Source organism: Theropithecus gelada, chromosome 3, assembly GCF_003255815.1.
Source record: "Theropithecus gelada isolate Dixy chromosome 3, Tgel_1.0, whole genome shotgun sequence".
NCBI lineage: Eukaryota > Metazoa > Chordata > Mammalia > Primates > Cercopithecidae > Theropithecus > Theropithecus gelada.
This window is the reverse complement of record NC_037670.1, coordinates 83625256-83644887: the sequence shown is the minus strand read 5'-3', so window position 1 is coordinate 83644887 and position 19632 is coordinate 83625256. Positions and strand designations below refer to the sequence as shown.

General features: G+C 41.0%; 1 protein-coding gene across 5 annotated transcripts in view; it reads right to left on the bottom strand.

The window, feature by feature from the left end:
• Positions 1-19632, bottom strand: part of CPVL (carboxypeptidase, vitellogenic like) — a 204851-nt gene that overhangs the window by 155168 nt on the left and 30051 nt on the right. Inside the window, exon 1 of one of the 5 annotated variants that reach the window (XM_025378599.1) lies at positions 531-848. The exons of 3 other annotated variants lie outside the window; for them this stretch is intronic. The gene's annotated coding sequence lies outside the window, so the exon portion shown is untranslated. Of the gene's footprint in view, positions 1-530; positions 849-19632 lie in introns of those variants that run through there. One more of the 5 variants, XM_025378598.1, reaches the window with a different exon arrangement.

Below are 19632 nucleotides of genomic sequence, written 5' to 3'. Positions count from 1 at the left end.
TGCTTCTGTATCATCAAGCTGATCTACACGTCGCAGGGAGCTGCTTCCACCTGTCTCCTGTGCCCTTGGTTTCTCCTAATCCTACATTCCAAGAATAAAAGTCTTCCTATGTGTTTTCCTTCCCAGGCTGAAGCCAAGTTTCCCTGCTTTGGGCACGTTCAAATAGAAGGCATTTTCCGCCTCTCCTGCTTCTGAGCACCTACGAAATCAACACATCCCGAAAAGACGCGTTGAGGTAGTAAGGGAAAGTATCCTGCACTCGCCACCCTCCAGCGCTAAGAGCGGTAGAGGACCCCACAGCTTCGCACTTCCCCAGAGGAGCTCCTGCAGTAGGAGGCGCCTTCTAGCCTGGAAGAACGCTGGGTGCGACAGTTGTGCCAGGAACTTTCAAGAGTATTCCCTCGGCTGGGCGCACGCAGTGCATCGCCAATGCTCCAACTTGAAAACTTTGACTCGGCCACAACCACCCCATTCCAGTCTCACCCTGCGGCGCTTTGTCCCCTGTTGGTGCTGAGGGCTTTTGAGATCACCTGTCCCGCGCTCCCTACGTCCGAGGGTACGAGGCGAGGACCTGTCCCGCTGAGCCGGCACGACCCACGCGGAGCAGCCAGCACTTACGCGGCGCAGTCGGTGCTCCTCCCAGAGCCGCGGTACGCAAGGACCCCAGCCGGTTGTGCTTGCAGCGCTTCCCAAGTCAGGCAGAAGTGAGGCAGCCCCACCCAGTCATGAGGACCCTGCAGAACTCCAGCCTTTAAGCGCTGCTTTAGGCTCACATGACCCAGACCTAGAGGGCAAAAGGTACGTCGTGTCCCCACCTCCTGGTCCCAGAAACCTGTCCGCACCAAGTCAGCGCTTCCCATGCTGGGTGGAATCTTAAAAATTAATAAAGATCGTCGGCTGCGGTGCAATTCAGGTTGGTTTGTCCCTTTGTTTTATTCTGATTTTGTCTCCCACTTTTTAAAATCTGCTATCTTAGAATTTCAACCCTGTATTTTGAAATTATTTCTGCACTGTAGGACTTACTTGCAAGCCCAGGATTTACATTTGGAAAGCGAGTCATGTTTGATTCCCACTGTTTAAAAAGGCAACACACATTCACTGATGGTCTGCATTCCAGCTGCACTAGCAGTAAGCGCGCACCAAGTGCCACTGTCCTGCCAAGCACTCTCCTGAATCACTGCGCTGGAGTCTCAGAGCCACCTGATGTGTTCTGTATCATTATACCCATTTTGCAAGTGGGGAACACAAACTAAGTGAGGTTAAGTAACCCATCCAGGGTCACATTGCTTTTAAGTGAGTTGAGTGCGTATTATTAACCATCACCAGGTGCTGGGCATTGAGCCAGACAGTACGGGAGCAAGAACTAAAAAAGGCAAGGCGGTTGCAATGGCAAGTAGATAACACAAAATAAAGGAAGGTCATCATTATCAGCAACAGCAGCATCAACTGCCAGACAAGTGGGAGAGGCCATGGGGAATCCTATGCACTGTCCCCGGCCAACCTCCATCTCCTCACAGCTAGCTGCAGGAGTGAGCCCAGGGAAACCCGCAGCGGAGCAGCCTAGCCAACCTGACAGTCAGGGGAAAAAATTGTTTTACGCCACTTTCAGTTTCGCATAGTTTGTTATGCAACTAAGGCTAACTAAACCACTAGTTTTATGAGCTGGAACAAACTAATGTCACTGAATATCTTTTTTCCTAAGTACCTACTTTATTGGGTTGCTGTGAGGACTAACTGAAAAAACGATGTGTAAATCACCCCGCACAGAGTATGTGCTCAGTGACTGCAGTCATTCTTTGCTATCATACCTTCTATATGGAAGTACTTCCTACCCACCTACCTCTTTACGGAGAAAAATCGGTTTGTGGCAAAATAATTTTTTAAGGCCAAAATCAGCCCACCTTTAATATTTGCAGGACCCAGGGCAAAAGTACAAACAGAGATTTGTATGCCAGATATCTAAATATTTAAAAGTTATACACGAAGTTAACAAATGATTAAGTACAATAAGTTCTACCTTCCTACCTAGACAAATATGCCTTGGGAATTGACATGAAAGGCCAGATTGAAACTGTGGATGATCTGCCCTTAAATACGATGGTGCAGGGAGAAGTGGTTTCTAGTTCCTGGTCTGCAGCCACCTCCTCTCTTCCCACAGGGCTCTAGTCCATTGGTGGAAGCTCAGTCCAGCTTCCCAGAAGCAGCTGTCCCCAGCCACCTCTTGGGCTCAAGAGTATGAACACCAGAGTCAGCAATGTTCACCCATGGGAGTACAGACATTAGCAGACAACACCGCTGCTGGTGTGCAGACCCTTGAAGGAGGCTCAGTGCCATTTGGGGAGGGAATTTGGAATTTGCCTTCTTAAGTGTGGGCCCTGGACAAGGGCTCCTTGGGTGTAAGTATAAGGACAACTACTGGCCAAACAATACCTATGCCCACATGGAACCACTTAAGAATTAAACTGAATTTTACAGTAAACACAGGATGAGTCATACTGTAGCATATTTATTCAAAAACAGGGTGTCCCAAAAGTCTTCCTGCAGTTTTAATAACCTCAAGGCTATAAATGCTGCAACTTATAAGAACACTGTTTGAGAGTTAATTTAACACTATTTATCTCTGTGAAGAGTGTTGAATAACACATTTCAATTTTCATTTTTGTTTCAGTTCCCCTGAGTGAAATATGGCATACATTAACCAGAAAAGAAAATTACAATTACATTTATTAAAATAATTAAAACAGAGTCAAAAGAAGTAAATGTTCAAATAAGTTTTGTAAGTCTGTAACATTTCAACTTAAGAAGTTATTAAAGCTTAAAACTGCACTAACCTTTTTGGGGTACCCTGTATTTGGATTTGTCGTGTGTCAGGCAGGTTCTGTGCTAGACACTTGATTAAAAAGAAAAAACAAGGAAAAAGATAGTCTTCTTTAAGGAACTTGAAGTTTAGTTGTGGGGAGGGGATGAAGGGGACACAGAGATTGATCCCATCATACAATGTAAGTGCTGTAACTGGGGCTGATAAAGTGTATGGGGGGAACAGAGGACAGGGACCAAATGACTCTGCTCGAAGAGCCAGGGGAATCCTGTCAGAGGAGGTGACTTGAAGCTGGACATTAAAAAATGAATAGCCACTGAGGGAAAAGGTGGCAGCACAGGCAATGAGCAGGCCACCTGCACTCAGGTTGATGCTGTGCTCTCGGACAGATGGACTGTGCGACACCAGGTGTGTTCAGGGTGGGTCGGGGGTTAACTAATACTGAGGTTAGAAAATTAGACTGGAGCCAGCTTGGAAAGGGCGTGAATGCTGAGCTCTGGAGACTGGTGTTGTTCAAAATTAGTAGATTGGGAAATCTGTTTCTCTTTTTTTTTTTTTTTTTGAGATGCAGTCTTACTGTGTCGCCCCGGCTGGAGTGCAATGTCGCAATCTCAGCTAACTGCAACCTCCACCTCCCGGGTTAAAGTGATTCCCCTGCCTCGGCCTCCCGAGTAAGCTGGGACTATAAGCACCGCCACCACGGCCAGCTAATTTTTTGTATTTGTAGTAGACACGGGGTTTCACCATATTGGCCAGGCTGGTCTCGAACTCCTGACCGCAAGTTATCCACCTGCTTTGGCCTCCCAAAGTGCTGGGATTACAGGTGTAAGCCACCGTGCCCAGCCTGGAAATCCATTTTCTTAAAGAAAGAGAATAAAATAGAACAAAACAGTACAGAACAGAATAGAACAGGAGTATGTGTTTTCCAGGGAGGTTGTGACTGAGTGGCTATAAACAGTAGAAATTTATTGTCTCATAGTTCTGGGGGCTACAAGTCTGAAATTAAAGTGCCAGCAGGGCCGGGTTCCCTCTGAAACCTGGAGGGGAAGGATCCTTCCTCGCCTCTTCTAGGTTCTGGTAGCCCCAGGTGTTCCTTGGCTTGTGGCAGCATCAATCCACCCTCTGCTTCAGCCTTCTGCGGCTTTCTCTCTGTGTCTTTTCACAGTGTCTTCCCTCCATGTGTCTGTCTCTGTGTCCTAATTTCACCTACTTACAAGGACACCAATGACATTGGATTAGGGCCCGCTCTAATGACCTCGTTTTAGCCTAATTACTTCTACGAAGACTCATTTTCAAAATAAGGCCACTTCACTGAAGCAAGAGATATTTTTAACCCTTTTCTTGTACTGAGAATAATCAAAGGTGGGCCAACAAATCGGTTTGCAAAGAGATTTGTTAAGCCTTCTTCTCTGATTGGCTTTCTTGAAAACAAAGATTTAAAACTGTCAGGTCAATCACAAGCCCTTGTGTTCTCTACACTTGCATATTCTAGCGAGGTTTGGGATTGTTAAGCCCTAGTGGTTCAGAGCATGGGTCAGACCCAGTTCGAATCTAGAACCTTGCACCGATGACCATAAGCAAGTTACTTAATCTCAGTTTTCTCATCTGTACATGATAAAAACACTATTAGCTATCTGCAGTGTTATTAAGAGGAAGAAATGAGATAGGAATACATATAAAGTGCTTGTCATATATAAAGGCTCAATAAATGGCAGCTATAACAATAATAATGGTGATCATGACAATCAAGATTCTAGGCTGTGACTGCAGTTCTTTCCAACTGTCTATCCAAGACAACTAAATTGTATCTGGACACCACACAAAAGGATGCCTCTCACTGACCTATAGCCGGAGCTTTGCTGTGCTCCTTAAATTCCAGTTAAGAAGACACAGAAAACAGATCATTTACACATTTTGATCAGGTAAATACAATTCCAATTGTCTAAGTGTGTAGGTTTGATTTTACATTTGCAGCTGCTGCCACCAAGACAAATGTGGAGCTGGAATGGAAACAAGGGGAATTGATTAACCTTGTAGGCAATCATGCCCCTCTCGGAAGTGTCTAGGTCTCTCCCTGCACTTGTCAAGGCTTCTATAGCCATTGTTCCTTTACAGTGTTGTTACTGATCTTCAGTGGGCCGCCTCGCAGCGTGGAAACACAGCTCAGAGGCACAGCAAAAAGAGAAATGTCACAGCCCCCATGCGCCACAATTAATTGTTCAATAAACACTTTTCTTAAGGAAAGAAGCCAGATGTGTCACACCCACACACTTGCAAAACAACACTGTGCTATTAAAAAAGGGAGGGGTGTGTGGTGGATCCAGCTGAAGAAAGTCTACAGCTGTTCTGCACCTTAGCTATAAGCACTGAAGGCTTCATTAAGTGAGAAGTAGGCCCAGGTGGCGGTAACCAAACTATAAGACACAGGCACATGCCCTGATCAACTTATTGAAGTGCTTCAGTCTTCTTGTACTTGGTAAGGAAGGGGCACCTCCTAAGACTAGCCACAGGCTACAGACTCCAGGGAAGTTGTGGATAATTACATGGTAATTATTTCTAATAAGTGCTTCCACTCTCAGCATGATTATCCTTCCCTGGGTTGCTTGCCTCCTTATGCCTGGTTTATGTAGGGAAACAATGTCCAAATTAATCTACGTCTTTTGTAAGTGAGCCTATACCCCTTTGACGATCCAGATGGTTTAGCGCCCTTTAGCAGCAGGTGTTAAGGCTTTCTTACAAAAGGCATATTTTCAGTTTCCCTTCGGCTATGGAAAAAGCCAGGCAAATAAGACTTTGGTGGTTTAAGGATAAATTATGGGATTAATATAGACATGGCCACTAAGGACAGCTGAGCAAGCCCTGTGTAAAACCAAGAGAAATAATCACAGCCAACCTTTGGAAGGATTTTGTGGTTTGCCCAACAGTTTTCATATATATAATCTCTTAATTTTCACATCAGCCCTGCGAGGTATATTTTGATATTATGATGCACCTGCCAATGTGCTTGGGATAGTATCTGATTAAGGGCATGGCCCTAGGAGTAGACGGAGGGGATCTGAATCCCAGCTCAACCACTCATTAGCTGTGTGACCTTTGCTGTGTTAATTAACCTCTCCAAGTCTTAGCCTTCTCATGTATGGGAAGAAAACATCACCAACCCTACAAGGCTGATCTGAGGATTTGATGAAATTGTATGTGTAGTCATCAACACAATGTCTAGCCCATAGCAAGCAGATCATTCATTGGCTGAAGGAAAGACATTTGCAAATGACAAACAGAGTGTAAAGAAACGTCCTTGGGTGAAGCAGTATTTGGAGTCTCTTCTTTTTCTCTTGTTTAGGTTTTATTTTATTTTCTTCTAATGGAAATAGTGGTTAGTGCAGGTGCTCTCCTCACTCATATTGTGCCTATGAAGACTTGCATGATCCAAAGTGGGTTATCTAGAAAAGTGATTCTACAGCCTCTGAAGGGTTTTCCAGAACATCAAGAACTAGATTACATCACCAAATAAAGGAATACAAGTAAAATGGACAAAAGGTATTTTTTTGGTAGGAATGCTCAAGCAATTGCATAAAACCTTATGTTGCTTTTAATACATGGCAGCTCAGGCTAGACTGCTCAGAACTTCTTGCTGGGTTAGCTGCTATGGGTTTAAAGGATTCCCCCTTGATTCTGAGACAGCTACACCTAGGAGTACCAAGCAGTGAGAAAGAGAAAAGGCGCTAGAAGGCCAGTCCCCAGGTCTCTTTGTTCTCTATTCTCAGTTCCTGGCTAAATCTTTCTTGCTTTCCTCATCTGAAAATGGAAGTCATAACAACTCACCCACTCTATCCACCCTTACTGAGCCAAGGAGTCTGAATGCACTAGGTAAATGATACAGTGCCTGTCTTATGCCACAGGTAACACCATGATCACTAATGTGATATAAATTGCCTGGGCTTAGTTTGTTCCCATCCACCCCACCCAGAGATCTATCAGCAAAAAGAAAAAAGGAATTATCCCTTCTCCTTCTCAGAAGAAAAGTGACCTGACACTGAGTTGTTAAATTCTGGGCTCCTTTGCTCTGAGACGGTTGGAAGAGTTAACGCCATTTTTTCTCTTTCGGTGCACCGCATTGTTAGTTTCTCTCAGTAAATTTTGACAAGAAACAGGCAAACAAAACAAAATACACTTGATCCTTGTTATTCATGGATTCCATATTTGCAAATTCTCCTCCATGGTCCGGATAACAAGGACCTCAGAATTCCTTGTCCAAATGTCCACAAGCTGGCTTCCAGAGCCTCCTTGGAGTCATCCTCCATCTGAGGGATGGCCAAAGGCCATGCTTACAGAGCTGGGGTGTGCAGGGAAGGATGTCCAGGAGAAGGACAGGTGTAGAGGTAGTGCTCTACATCACCATGTTCCAGCACACAACTTCAGGAAGTCTCAGAATTATAAACTCAAATTGATTTTCTAGGTTGCTATCAAGGTATACTTTTCAAGGTAAGAGGGTATATTTCATTTAACAGTTTGTTCCCTGGTTTATAAGTGTTACATAACTAGACATATGGTACGTGGGCCTCCATGTGTACTCTTGCCCCAACCCTCCAAAGAAAGAGGCAGGCTTGGAAAGAAATAAACATCTGTTGATTTAAACTACAGTTGACCCTTGAACGCATGTGTTTCAACTACACAAGTCCACTTATACAAGGATTTTTTTCCAGAAAAGTGCCACTGAGTGTGTCCACCTTCTCTCCCACCTCCTCTACCTCTTCTGGTTTTGCCACCCCTGAGACATCAGGACCAACCCCTCTTCTTCCTTCTTCTCCTCCTCAGCCTATTCAATGTGAAGACAATGAGGATGAAGACCTTTATGGTGATCCACTTCCACTTAATGAATAGTAAATACATTTTCTCTCCCTTATAATTTTCTTTTCTTTTAAACGGAGTCTCACTCACTTTGTCACCCAGGCTGGAATACAGTGGTATAATCTCGGCTCACTGCAACCTCCGCCTCCCAGGTTCAAGTGATTCTCGTGCCTCAGCCTCCCAAGTGGCTGGGATTACAGGTGTGTGCCACCACACCCAGCTAATTTTTGTATTTTTAGTAGAGATGGGGTTTCACCATGTTGGCCAGGCTTGTCTCGAACTCCTGGCCTCAAGTGATCTACCTGCCTTGGCCTCTCAAAGTGCTGAGATTACAGGCATGAGCCACCGCACCTGGCCTCCCTTATGATTTTCTTAATAACATTTTCTTTTCTCCAGCTTACTTTCTTGTAAGAATATAGTATATAATATGTCTAACATACAAAATATATTAATTGTTATGTTATAAGGTTTCCAATCAACAGTAGGCTATTAGTAGTTAAGTTTTGGAGAAGTCAAAAGTTATATGTGGATTTTTGACTACAGAGGGGGCTGACAGCCCTAACCTCTGCATTTCTCAAGAGTCAACTGAACTAATATCTAGGACCTGTTTGTCACCACGTCACAGCCTCGTTTATTCTGACAGTTGCCCCTGGGGAGGAGGGTGGTAGGGTTCCCGTTGCAGAATCTGTGGAATGGGATGCCAGCAGACAGAGGAGGGGCTCCAGCTAGCAGCTCTGAGTAAGTGAAGGAACAATAAGGGCAACAGCGGTGTAAATGCTGGAGATCAGGCCCCTCTCCATTTGTATGCAGTGAATCAGCCTCTAGCATGTCTGTATGATCTAAATGGGAGGGGCTTCCCCATCCCTTCTCTTTGCCTCCCTACACCTATAGATTTTGAATGTTCCTGCCAAACTCAGCAAGTATGAGCTCAAACTGGATTCTTTCTCAAAAACATAAAAATAAATGACATTTATTATACTCTAGATGTCATGAAACAGTTCACACCTGATCGATATTTAAAGAAGTATTGTTATTAGACTGGCACAGTGGCTCATGCTTGTAATCCCAGCACTTTGGGAGGCCAAGGCAGGCGGATCACTTGAGGTCAGGAGTTTGAGACCAGCTTGGCCAACATGGTGAAACTTCATCTCTACTAAAAATTAAAAAAATTAGCCAGGTGTGGTGGCACACACCTGTGGTCCCAGCTACTTGGGAGGCTAAGGCAGGAGAAGCCCTAGAACCCAGGAGGCAGAGGTTGCAGTGAACCAAGATTGCACCACTGCATTCCAGCCTGGGCGACAGAGTGAGACTCCGTGTATTAGTCCGTTTTCATGCTGCTGAGAAAGACATAATCGAGAGTGGGCAATTTACAAAAGAAAGATGTTTAATTGTACTTACAGTTCCATGTGGCAGGGGAAGGCTCACAATCATGGTGGAAGGCAAGGAGGAGCAAGTCACATCTTACATGGATGGCGGCAGGCAAAGAGAGGGGTGGTTGTGCAGGGAAACTCCCCTTTTTAAAACCATCAGATGCCCCCATGATTCGATTAACTCCCACCAGGTCCCTCCCACAACACATGGGAATTCAAGATGAGATTTGGGTGGGGACACAGCCAAACCATATCACTCCATCTCAAAAAAATAAATAAATAAAAACGAAATAAAGAAGTATTATTATTATGTAAACTTGGGTTGCACCATTTCAGGGAAAACAAATACATTTTAACAACCTAAGTTAAAAAGCCATTATCAAAAATAAATAAATAAATAGAACTCTTTCCAATGCTAAGAGGAAAGACAAGGCTGAGAGAAGAGAAAGGAATTAAAAGATATTAAATCCTTACTACCAGCCAAAGCCATGCTAAGTATATCACACATGATGTCATTCAGACCTCACTGTAACCCTAGAAGGTAGACATTATATTCTCCATTTTCTAATGGATGTAACAGAAGAATAGAGATGTTCAAACATTTGTCCCAGATCAAAGAGCTACTGAGTGTCAGAACTGGAATTCAAACATAGGTCTCTCTGACACCAAAACTGCCATTCTTCTCACGTCTTTGTCTAGCCACCTGCACTACGATCCGAAGCTTGGAATACAAGCTTTGGATTCTTCCAATCATCGCCCCGCTTCCCTGTTTTTAAATCCTGTCCTTTAGCAAGGTCAACTGTGGACAGTCGTCCCTCATCGGGAGCCAGGAGGGTAGGCTGGCTGGAGGAGTCCTGTTGACAAATCTTATCCTTGTGATGGATTTTTTTTTCCAGGCCTCAAGACACCTGAAGAGGCGAGGACATTTCTCAATGCCCTCTGTCCTTCAGACCACATCGGAGTGTCATGTCAGGGTCTGCGAGCTGGGAAACAGGCCCTGAGCCGATAGATATAGAGACGGCCACGTGCTCTTGCACAGCCTAGCCAGCTGTGCCCCTTGGGCTGTTAGTGAGAAAACTTACTTTTACGTTTAATCTTGGTTTTCTCCCCTTAAATCAAAAGAGTGCTGAGGGATAAACAAGCGAAGCATGGTGAGAGAGGGAGGAGTTAACGTGTGCAAGGTGAACCCTCGGACAGAGGCAACTGGAAAACCATGTATTTACTTTTGAGTTTTTTGACATTCAGATCTATCTTCCCTTCCCCCACTGGACTGGTCTGGTTTTTGCCTGTGTTTAGAAGTTCTTCTGTGGCCTGTCACCTTCCTTGCAAATCTGTTGCAAAGTAATTACATCTCAGTATTGGGATCTGTGTTTCAAAAATGTCAAAACAAATTTCAATGATTAAATGCCACAGATTAAGCTTGTTACTTCTCTAAAATTGATAGGAAGGACACGTTTTAATTAGAAATTATAAATCTGAGGCACTGTACCATCAAGCTACCTCCAAAACCCAAAAACTCCATAAAGCTCTAGCTCTGAGGAAAAAAAAAGTTAAATTCAATCTAAAGATGGCGATCTTGTGAAATAACCAGCCATATGTCATCTCATTTTATTGAGGCTGAAATTTTGCCCTGAGGCATCTGAAGGAACTCAGCTAAGGCATCCCCAATAAAGGTCATCTGTGAGGGAAACTTTGTGGGGTTTTTTTCCTCTTTAGATATCTATAAACGCTAATTAAATATGCATTATTGGTGTAATTTTGACCAAGGAGCTTTATGTTAGTATGAAAGCGACTATGTATTACTCTCCAGCACAGCTTACATAAGCATTATGCTAAATTATCAGATTTTTAGCTTCTGCATAGCTAAAGACAAAGTCCAAGAAGTCATAATTCTTTATCAAAACTGACAGTTGGTTTATGCACCTGCCGATTTATCTAGCGAACTCTGCCTTGCATTCTCAACATGAAAATCCTGTGCCTGCCAGTAGGTGATATGTCTAATTTTAACACAAGAAAAGACATCTAGCAAACATCAAAACAAAAGCTACCCTTCGAGCTCAATTTTCTTTTTCACACATTGGTCCACCCTACCCCCACTTGATGTCAGCAGGAAGTAATCTCATCTGTGGAAAGGAAGCCAGCCTCCTAACTGCAGCGACAAATTGTAGGGAAATGAAAAGGCTTGATGATTGCTGAATTTTATCCCTCTTTATTTCCAAAAGAATAATGAAGAGCTGTCTTTTCTCCCACTTAACATCCTAATCACCCACATCAGCAGTTTACACTGCAGCTACCCACACCTCTGAGTGGGGAGGAAAAAAAGAATGAGATGTGACCCCCTCCCCCACCCTGCTACACCCATTGGAACCTGTCAGTACTGCATCTTTAATCAACCTCAAAATTGCAATCCTCCTCCACTCAATGCCCAGCCCCTGCTGGTTTAGGGCACTACATAGCTTGTGGTAAACTGCTATCCATTATTCGTCTATATTTAGAACTTCTCTAGAGAAATGGCATTATCTCAGTCACTAAGCTGAAAACTGTTTAAAGTTAGCTTTGCACAGTGGCTTATTCACAGTCTCTTTCATGGGCCCTTCATTCACCTTGCTTTAAAATGTTCAGACTGATGCACAACTACAGAAATCCAAAGCATGAAAAGATCACCCTATGGAAAATTGACTGATTTGCATTTTGCTAATGTTAGGATAGGTCAAATGTTATTTCTCTCCTCTCCATAATGTTTCATTGGAGATAAATCCTATTCCCCTTCACTCAATGACCTGAACAAGATCTGGTGATAGAAAACATATTTTCAATAATACTAAACTCATTTTTCTGCCAGAACAAATTAGTCAGTAGCTATCTCATATGTCACAGAGGTTTTCAAGAGGCACTTAGGAGGATGCTAAAAAAAATTCCTTCTATGTAGATTATTAGAAATGTCATGTGCTAATGTAAAAATGCTCTGGCAATCCTTTCGTTTTACTCTTCCTTATGAAAATACTGTTTCTCGTTTGTGATTCCACTCCTAAAGAGATGTTTTTTGAAAATGCTTCCAAAGAGGAACAGAAGGAAGTGTTATCAGTTAGCCCAGAAAAGGCAAGATGGCAGGGAGGTAATCAAATAAAGGACGAAAAGACACAATAAGCTCATCACCCCTCCAAATTCCCATCTCCACTGAAAACTGGTTAAGAAGAGGGGAGCGGGCTGTATTGGTAGGAAGGTTTCTTTAGAGTTGAATATATTAAGAAGAGCATGAATTCCTGAATGAATGAATGTCTACAACCAAGGACTGTCTTCCTTCAGTGTTCCTTGCCATTTGAAGGAAAAGCAGTTTATAGCACACACATATTTTCTTAGGACCTCAGTTTCCACCATTCTATAATAGAGCAAACAATTGCTACTTTTTATTGCTGTAGAGCAGATTAAATAAGATGATGTGACTAAAACATGTAACATGATGTCTGATCCATAACCAAAGAAGACTAGAGGAACATGTAATGAAAGCTATGATGTGTGTGGGTAAGAGTGGGGATAGCTGAATCTTGAAAATTCAGGCAGAATGGCTCACTTTATTTTATTGTGTAGCCTAGTCTTTATGTGATAATATTGCTATTTAAGTTTACCAGAGAGGAAAATATTTCCTTCAACATCCTCTACGAGATCTGTTTTCACATGTGTAGAGCTGACTGTAGGCCTGAATAGGTGAATTATGCATTTCGCCCAACTTTCTTTTATAATTTGAGTCATTAGACATGGCCCTAGAGTTAACAGTTTAATATAAAAGTGTTCCTGGAGACTTTGCTTGTTCTTTTTGGACTCTAATCAAACATGAAAGAGATTAGGAGTAGCAGTATTTGTGATTTCACCCTATTTTAAGTATTTACAGATGCTTAACTCTTAGAGAGATACTTCTGACATTCCAACACATTTCAACTCTGTATAAACATTCCTTTGGGGGCTTTTATTTTGTTCTGATAGTAAAAATTACTAGAGGAATGTAACTGAAAACTGATTTCCAAATAAGATACCCTGCGGCAATCGAAATATCCTATGTAGTTATTATCCACTGTAAAGTACACTTTCCCTCAGGGAATCTGCTATCAGAGAAAATTAAAACCTAGACACCCATTTTAAAGCCCATTAAGCCATTAGGTGGCTCTTCAGTGTTTTCCTGATGGGCTACACAGCACAAGGAGCCCTCCCAGAGCCAGTGAGAAAGCATTCTGCAGACTCCTGTAAGCAGATTTCTTTATGTGGGAGTCACAGAAGTTTAGACCTGAGATGCACCTTGAAAATTATTCAACTTCTTCCATTTGCAGAAGAGGAAACTGAGCACAGAAGAGGTCACATGGTTTTCCAATATCCACAGCTGGTTAGAGGCAGAATAAGGGTTGAAACCTAAATTCCTGCAGCATTCTGGCATCACAGAGCCTTCATGGTCTTAAAGGTCGGATGAATTATTCTATACCAGAATAATTTTTTGGATGGTGGTATTGGAAAACTATCTGCCTTGGAAGTTGCTTCAGATGGAATAAAAACCTATTATTTTTAAAAAGTAAAGCATTTAAAATGTGTATTATTATGTAACATGTATGTGTTACCATTGTAGTTCTCCTATGTAGAGTGGTGAAATGGGGCGGCTAATTGGAGAAACCCTCTTCCCACACAAGTCTTATGCCTCTCTCCTTCCCCACTTTGCACAGAGGACATTTTGCTCAAATGTCACCTTCTCAGTGAGATCTACCCTGACCCCCTATTTAACATACCTCAAGCACACATCCTGGGATTACTGATCCCTTTTATTCTGTCCTATCTCTTCTTCAAAGCACCTATCACCTGCTGACTTACTATGTAGTTCACTCATTCTTATGCTAGAAAATAAGCCATGAAAACAGGAAATTATGAAATTATTGTGATTTGCGTTAACTAGTGTAATGCAAGTGCCTAGAACAGTGCCTGATGTAAAATAATTCTTAAGTATTTGTGGAAGGAATTAATTAATTGTCCCCAAATGGCATCCTTTGTGTGCCCATGGGTGCACATCATTTTCTGGTTGGTGGTCATCTTCTGACTAGATGGGCCCTGTTCATCAGCACACAGTGCTGTGGAGAGCCAAGCTTCATTATTACCTTGCCTCACTAAAAGTTAAACATTGTGGCCTGGCTCTCTGATAAAGAAAGCTCACTTTCCTAAGATCAACATGGATTCCTGGCCCTCATAATATTTCTACATGTTTAAATCTTACTCAGTTTGCTACTTTCTATATTCACTTGGTCTAAAATATGTACTGGCCACCCATAGTGTGTGAAGTTGGTGCCAGACATTCACGTTGACAGACATGAGCAGTACATTCTGGAACCTATCAGACTAATGTCTCATAAAACTTCTCTGATTCCCTGATGTTCTCCCATCAATTTTCCTGTTCCTCTATGTGGCACATAATGTTACTGGTTTATCTATGTCATTCCCCCTCCTGTTTGGTATCTCCATTTAGTTTGAGCAATAATGTACCCAGGAGTTGAGTGATGTCTGACCCTAGTCAGTCAGGGCAACCCCTTTTCCCTTTGCCACTGATTGGTCTACAAGTGGGTGTGTAATCCAGTCCTGGTCAGTGAAATATAATGAGAAGTCTAATGGAGGGCTTGGGATAGATTTTTCTCCCTGTCAGAAGGTAGGGGAAGTACCACAATCTTCAGCCCTAACCCCAGCACCTTGATTCCTAATTTGGATGGTGTGTTGTGAAAATGTGATGATGCCTGGTTCTGTGGTTGCCATCTTGCGACCATGAGGAAAAACCACATATGCCCTGAGGCGGACAGGAAGGGCTAAAGGAGCCCGGGCTCTTAATGACGTTGATCTAACAAACCCACCCTGAGACCAGTCTACCTTTTGATTTATTTATCGCATTCAAATGATAATATCTATTAATCATTGACACTAGGTTGATAGTCTTTTCCATTTCTTGATTAACGTGAAAAGCTATAGATTAGTTTTTTTTTAAATAAATATCTGTCAGCCCTGAGATAATAATATTAAGAACAAGCATCATTTCCTTGAGTCTTTCCTCTATGATTTTTTCCTGCTTTTTTAAACTTTAATTTCTCACCCTTCTTTTCAACTCTATAAACTTATTTTCTGTATAATACCTAGAAGCTACTTGACTTCTTACCAGATATTATATTAAACCCCTTCTTTCTACCTTATCTATAGTGAGCAAGATAGAGGAAGGTGCTCAAGGTTAGGGGAAAAACTGAAATGTTTTCAACATTAGCCTTGACTGGACTCATGTCTTAGCACATGAGGGTTTGTGCAGGAAAACTGAAGCAAAGGAAGGAGAGCATGGTTACTCTCTTTCCAGTCCACTTTGAACCCCATTACCAAGTGAATCTTCCTAAAACATTCCCGATAGCACATCTTTCTCCTGGTCAGAAAAACCTTAGGTCAGAAACCTAAGGATTTCACTGAGCCTGCCAGATGAGATTTCAACAATTTTCTTAGCATTCAGCAACTTTCACAATCTACACCCAACTTCCCTTTCTAGCTGGACCGCCTCTACTTATCTGGAACCCCACATTTTTGCCAGTTGGGTCTGTCTATTCACCTTTAACTTTTCATACCCATTCATGCTCCTGGTCCTGGTTATAGTGGTCCTGGACCTGGAATGATCCCTAACCGAATTCCATTTATTCTCTAAGCCTCTGCTATTCAGTAGGTAACCACAATGGGTAGACTGGCCTTTTCACTGAGTTTTTAATTTAAATCCATTTGAATTTAAAAACAGATATTTGAAAATTAAAAACTTTTGCTTTGTGAAAGACCCTGTTAAGAAGATGAAAAAGACGAGCCACCAACTGGAAGAAAATATTTGCAAATCATATGTAAAAGATTCATCTATAGAATATATAAAGAGTTCTCTAAAGTCAACAGTGAGGAAACAATCTGATTTTAAAATGGGCCAAAGAGTTGAACAGACATTTCACTAAAGAAGATAGACAGTTGGCAAATAAGCACATGAAAGATACTCAGCATCACTAGCCATCAGGGAAATGTAAGTTAAAATCACCAAGACAGATCACTTATAGCCCTATTAAAATAGCTAAAATAAAAAATACTAATACCAGACACTGGCATGGATGCAGGGAAGCTGGATCTCTCAGACATCGCTGGTGGCAATGTTAAACAGCATAGCCACTCTGGGTATCTGGCAGTTTCTTAAAAAGTTAAACACGCATTTACTATACAACTGAACAACAGTACCTCTGGGCATTTATCCTAGGCAGGTAAAAACTTATGTTCACACAAAAACTGTTCACAAATGTATGTGTAATAGCCAAAAACTGGAAATGACCCAAATGCTCTTCAAAAGGTGAATGGTTGAACACACAACCATATAGTAGAATACTATTCAGCAATAAAAAGAAACAAACTACTGATACATGAAACAGCTAGGGTGGATCTTAAGAACATTATGATGGCTGGGCGCGGTTGCTCATGCCTGTAATCCCAGCACTTTGGGAGGCCAAGGCGGGCAGATCACCTGAGGTCGGGAGTTCAAGACCAGTCTGACCAACATGGAGAAACCCCGTCTCTACTAAAAATACAAAATTAGCTGGGCGTGGTGGCGCATGCCTGTAATCCCAGCTACTTGGGAGGCTGAGGCAGGAGAATCGCTTGAACCCGGAAGGCGGAGGTTGCAGTGAGCCGAGATCGTGCCATTGCACTCCAGCCTGGGCAACAAGAGTGAAACTCCATATCAAAAAAAAAAAAAGAACATTATGACAAGTGACAAAAGCCAGTCTCAAAGGATTACACATTGTATGATCTCATTTACATAACATTCTTAAAATGGCAAAGTTACAGAAAAAACAGATAAATTAAATGGCTGCCAAAGGTTAGGGAAGGGGAGGGAGAGCCTAACTATAACAGAGCAGCACTAGGAGATCATTTGTGTGATGGAACAGTCCTTCTGTGTTGGTTGTGATTGTGCTAAAACAATTCTGTACATGCGATAAAACGTTATAGAAATATACACAGAGACAGATAAAACATTTGAATGCATATGAATAACAGTGAAATATGCATGAGGTGTAGTTAACTCTACCAATCAATATCCTTGTTTAGATAATGAACTATAGTTATGCAAAATGTTACCACGGGGTGATGGGTTCATGGGATCTGTTTATACTACTTTTACTCCTTATGAGTCTGTAATTATTTCAAAATTAAAAATTAAAAAAAGACACTCGATTCTATTATGGGAAAATGTTTAAGCATGTTTGATATATGAATCTATTTCTGCATTGTAAATTTTATTAAATCTAAGATGTGCTATAAGTGTAAAGTATATACTGGATTTTGAAGACTTAGTATGAAAAACATTGTGAACTACTTTGCTTATAATTTTTATATTGATTAAAATACTCTAAAATATATTGAATTAAGTAAAATATATTATTAAAATTATTTTCACCCTTAAAAAATGTTTTAAAATGTGTATTTTAGATAATTTAAAATTACATATGTGATTCATATTATATTTCTATTTCCTGCTCTAAGCAAAGAATATGGTGCCCTGAAAATTGACACATATGTTAATGGGCATATGCATATGAGCAATTATTACCTAAGAGACAATATCCCTGTTTTTTTTACAATCATATTAAGGTATAACTGGCATACAATAAGCTACATATAAAGTGTACAATTTGATCAGTTTCCGCTACGTATGAACCCATGAAACCCATCATCACAAGATAACAAACATTCTCATTGCCCCCAAAAATTTCCTCACTCCTGCCATCTCTGTCACCAGGCAATTGGTGATCAGCTTTCCATCACTATAGATTAACTTCCATTTTTAAATTTTTAAATAAATACTATTATATTAATTGGTATCTTTCAGTCTGTGTAATTACTTTAAGATTCATGTATGTTGTACATATCAATAGTTCACTCCTTTTCATTGCTGAATTATATTGTATTGGACTGAAATATATTTGTCCATTTACTTGTTCAAGGACATCTGGGTTGTTCCCAGCTTTTGACTATTACAAATAAAGCTGCTGTTAACATTCGTGGACAAGTCCTTATGTGGACATATGCTTTCATTTCTCTTGGGTAAATACCTAGGTTGACACACATAGTAGGGAATGTTTAACTTTTCAAGCTATAAAACTGTTCTCAAAAGTGTTCTGCCGTTTTCCATTCCCACCAGCAGTGTATGAGAGTTTTAGTTGCTCCATATCCTTCCCAACACTTATAGGGTCTTTTTGATTATCGCCATCATACTAGGTGTCAACTCACTGTGATTTAAACTTGAATTTTCCTAATGACTAATGATGTCCAGCATCTTTTTATGTGCTTATTTCCTATTTGTACAGTTTCTTTTTTGTAAAATGTCTATTTGATTTTTGCACATTATTTTAATTAGGTTGCTTATCTTCTTATTAAGTTGTAAAGGTTTATTTTATATAAAATGTAAATCCTTTATCAAATATATATTTTGCAGATAATTTTGCCCAGATTTTGGCTTGCCTTTTCATTTCCTTAACAGTTTTTTTTGAAGAGCAAAAGTGTTCAATTTTGGCCAGGCACAGTGGCTCACACCTGTAATCCCAGCACTTCGGGGAGCCGAGATGGGCAGATCGCTTGAACTCAGAAGAGAACAGTCTGAGCAATATGGCAAAACCCCATCTCTACTAAAAATACAAAAATTAGCCAGGCGTGGTGGCACATGCCTGTAATCCCAGCATCCCTGGTGGCTGAGGCAGGAGAATTGCTTGAACCTGGGAGGCAGAGGTTGCAGTGAGCCAAGATCTCACCACTGTACTCCAGCCTGGGTGATAGAGCAAAACCTGTCTCAAAACAAAAACAAACAAACAAAAAAAACCCAAAGATTATTTTTTCTTCACTGAGCTTCCCTTTGAAAGAAGTCAATTGACATATATGTGTAGGTCTATTTCTAAACTTTCTAGAGTGTTCCATTGATCTTTGTATATCTATTATGACAATACCACACTGTCGTGATTACCATAGCTCCATAATAAACCCTACATATAAACTCAAGTGTACAGTGTAAGTTCGGACAACTTTATTCTTTTTCAAGTGTTTTTGACTATTCTACATCTTTTGAACTTCCATATAAATTTTAGAATCAGTTTGTCAATTTCTAAAAAACAAGCCTGCTGATATTTTTATTGGCATTGCATTTAATCTAAAGATCAATGTGGGGAGAATAGATATCTAAATAATATAGTCTTCTGATTTATGGGCATGTATATCTCTTCATTTATGTCTTTTTAATTATCTCAACAATGTTTTATAGTTTTTGATCTAAAGGTCTTGCATAAGTTTTCTTCAAACCAATACTTAAGTTCATATTTTCGGCTATTTTAAATGGCATATTTATTGCAATTTCGGATTGATCTTTACTACTGTATAGAAACAAAATTGATTTTTATATATTACTCTGTCCTTTAACCTTGCTAAACTCACTTAATAGTTCCAATAATTTTTTGTGTGTAGGTTTCTTAGATTTTTTTTTATATCACCTATACTGGTTCAAAGAATTTTCCACAGTCATGTTGTCTGTTA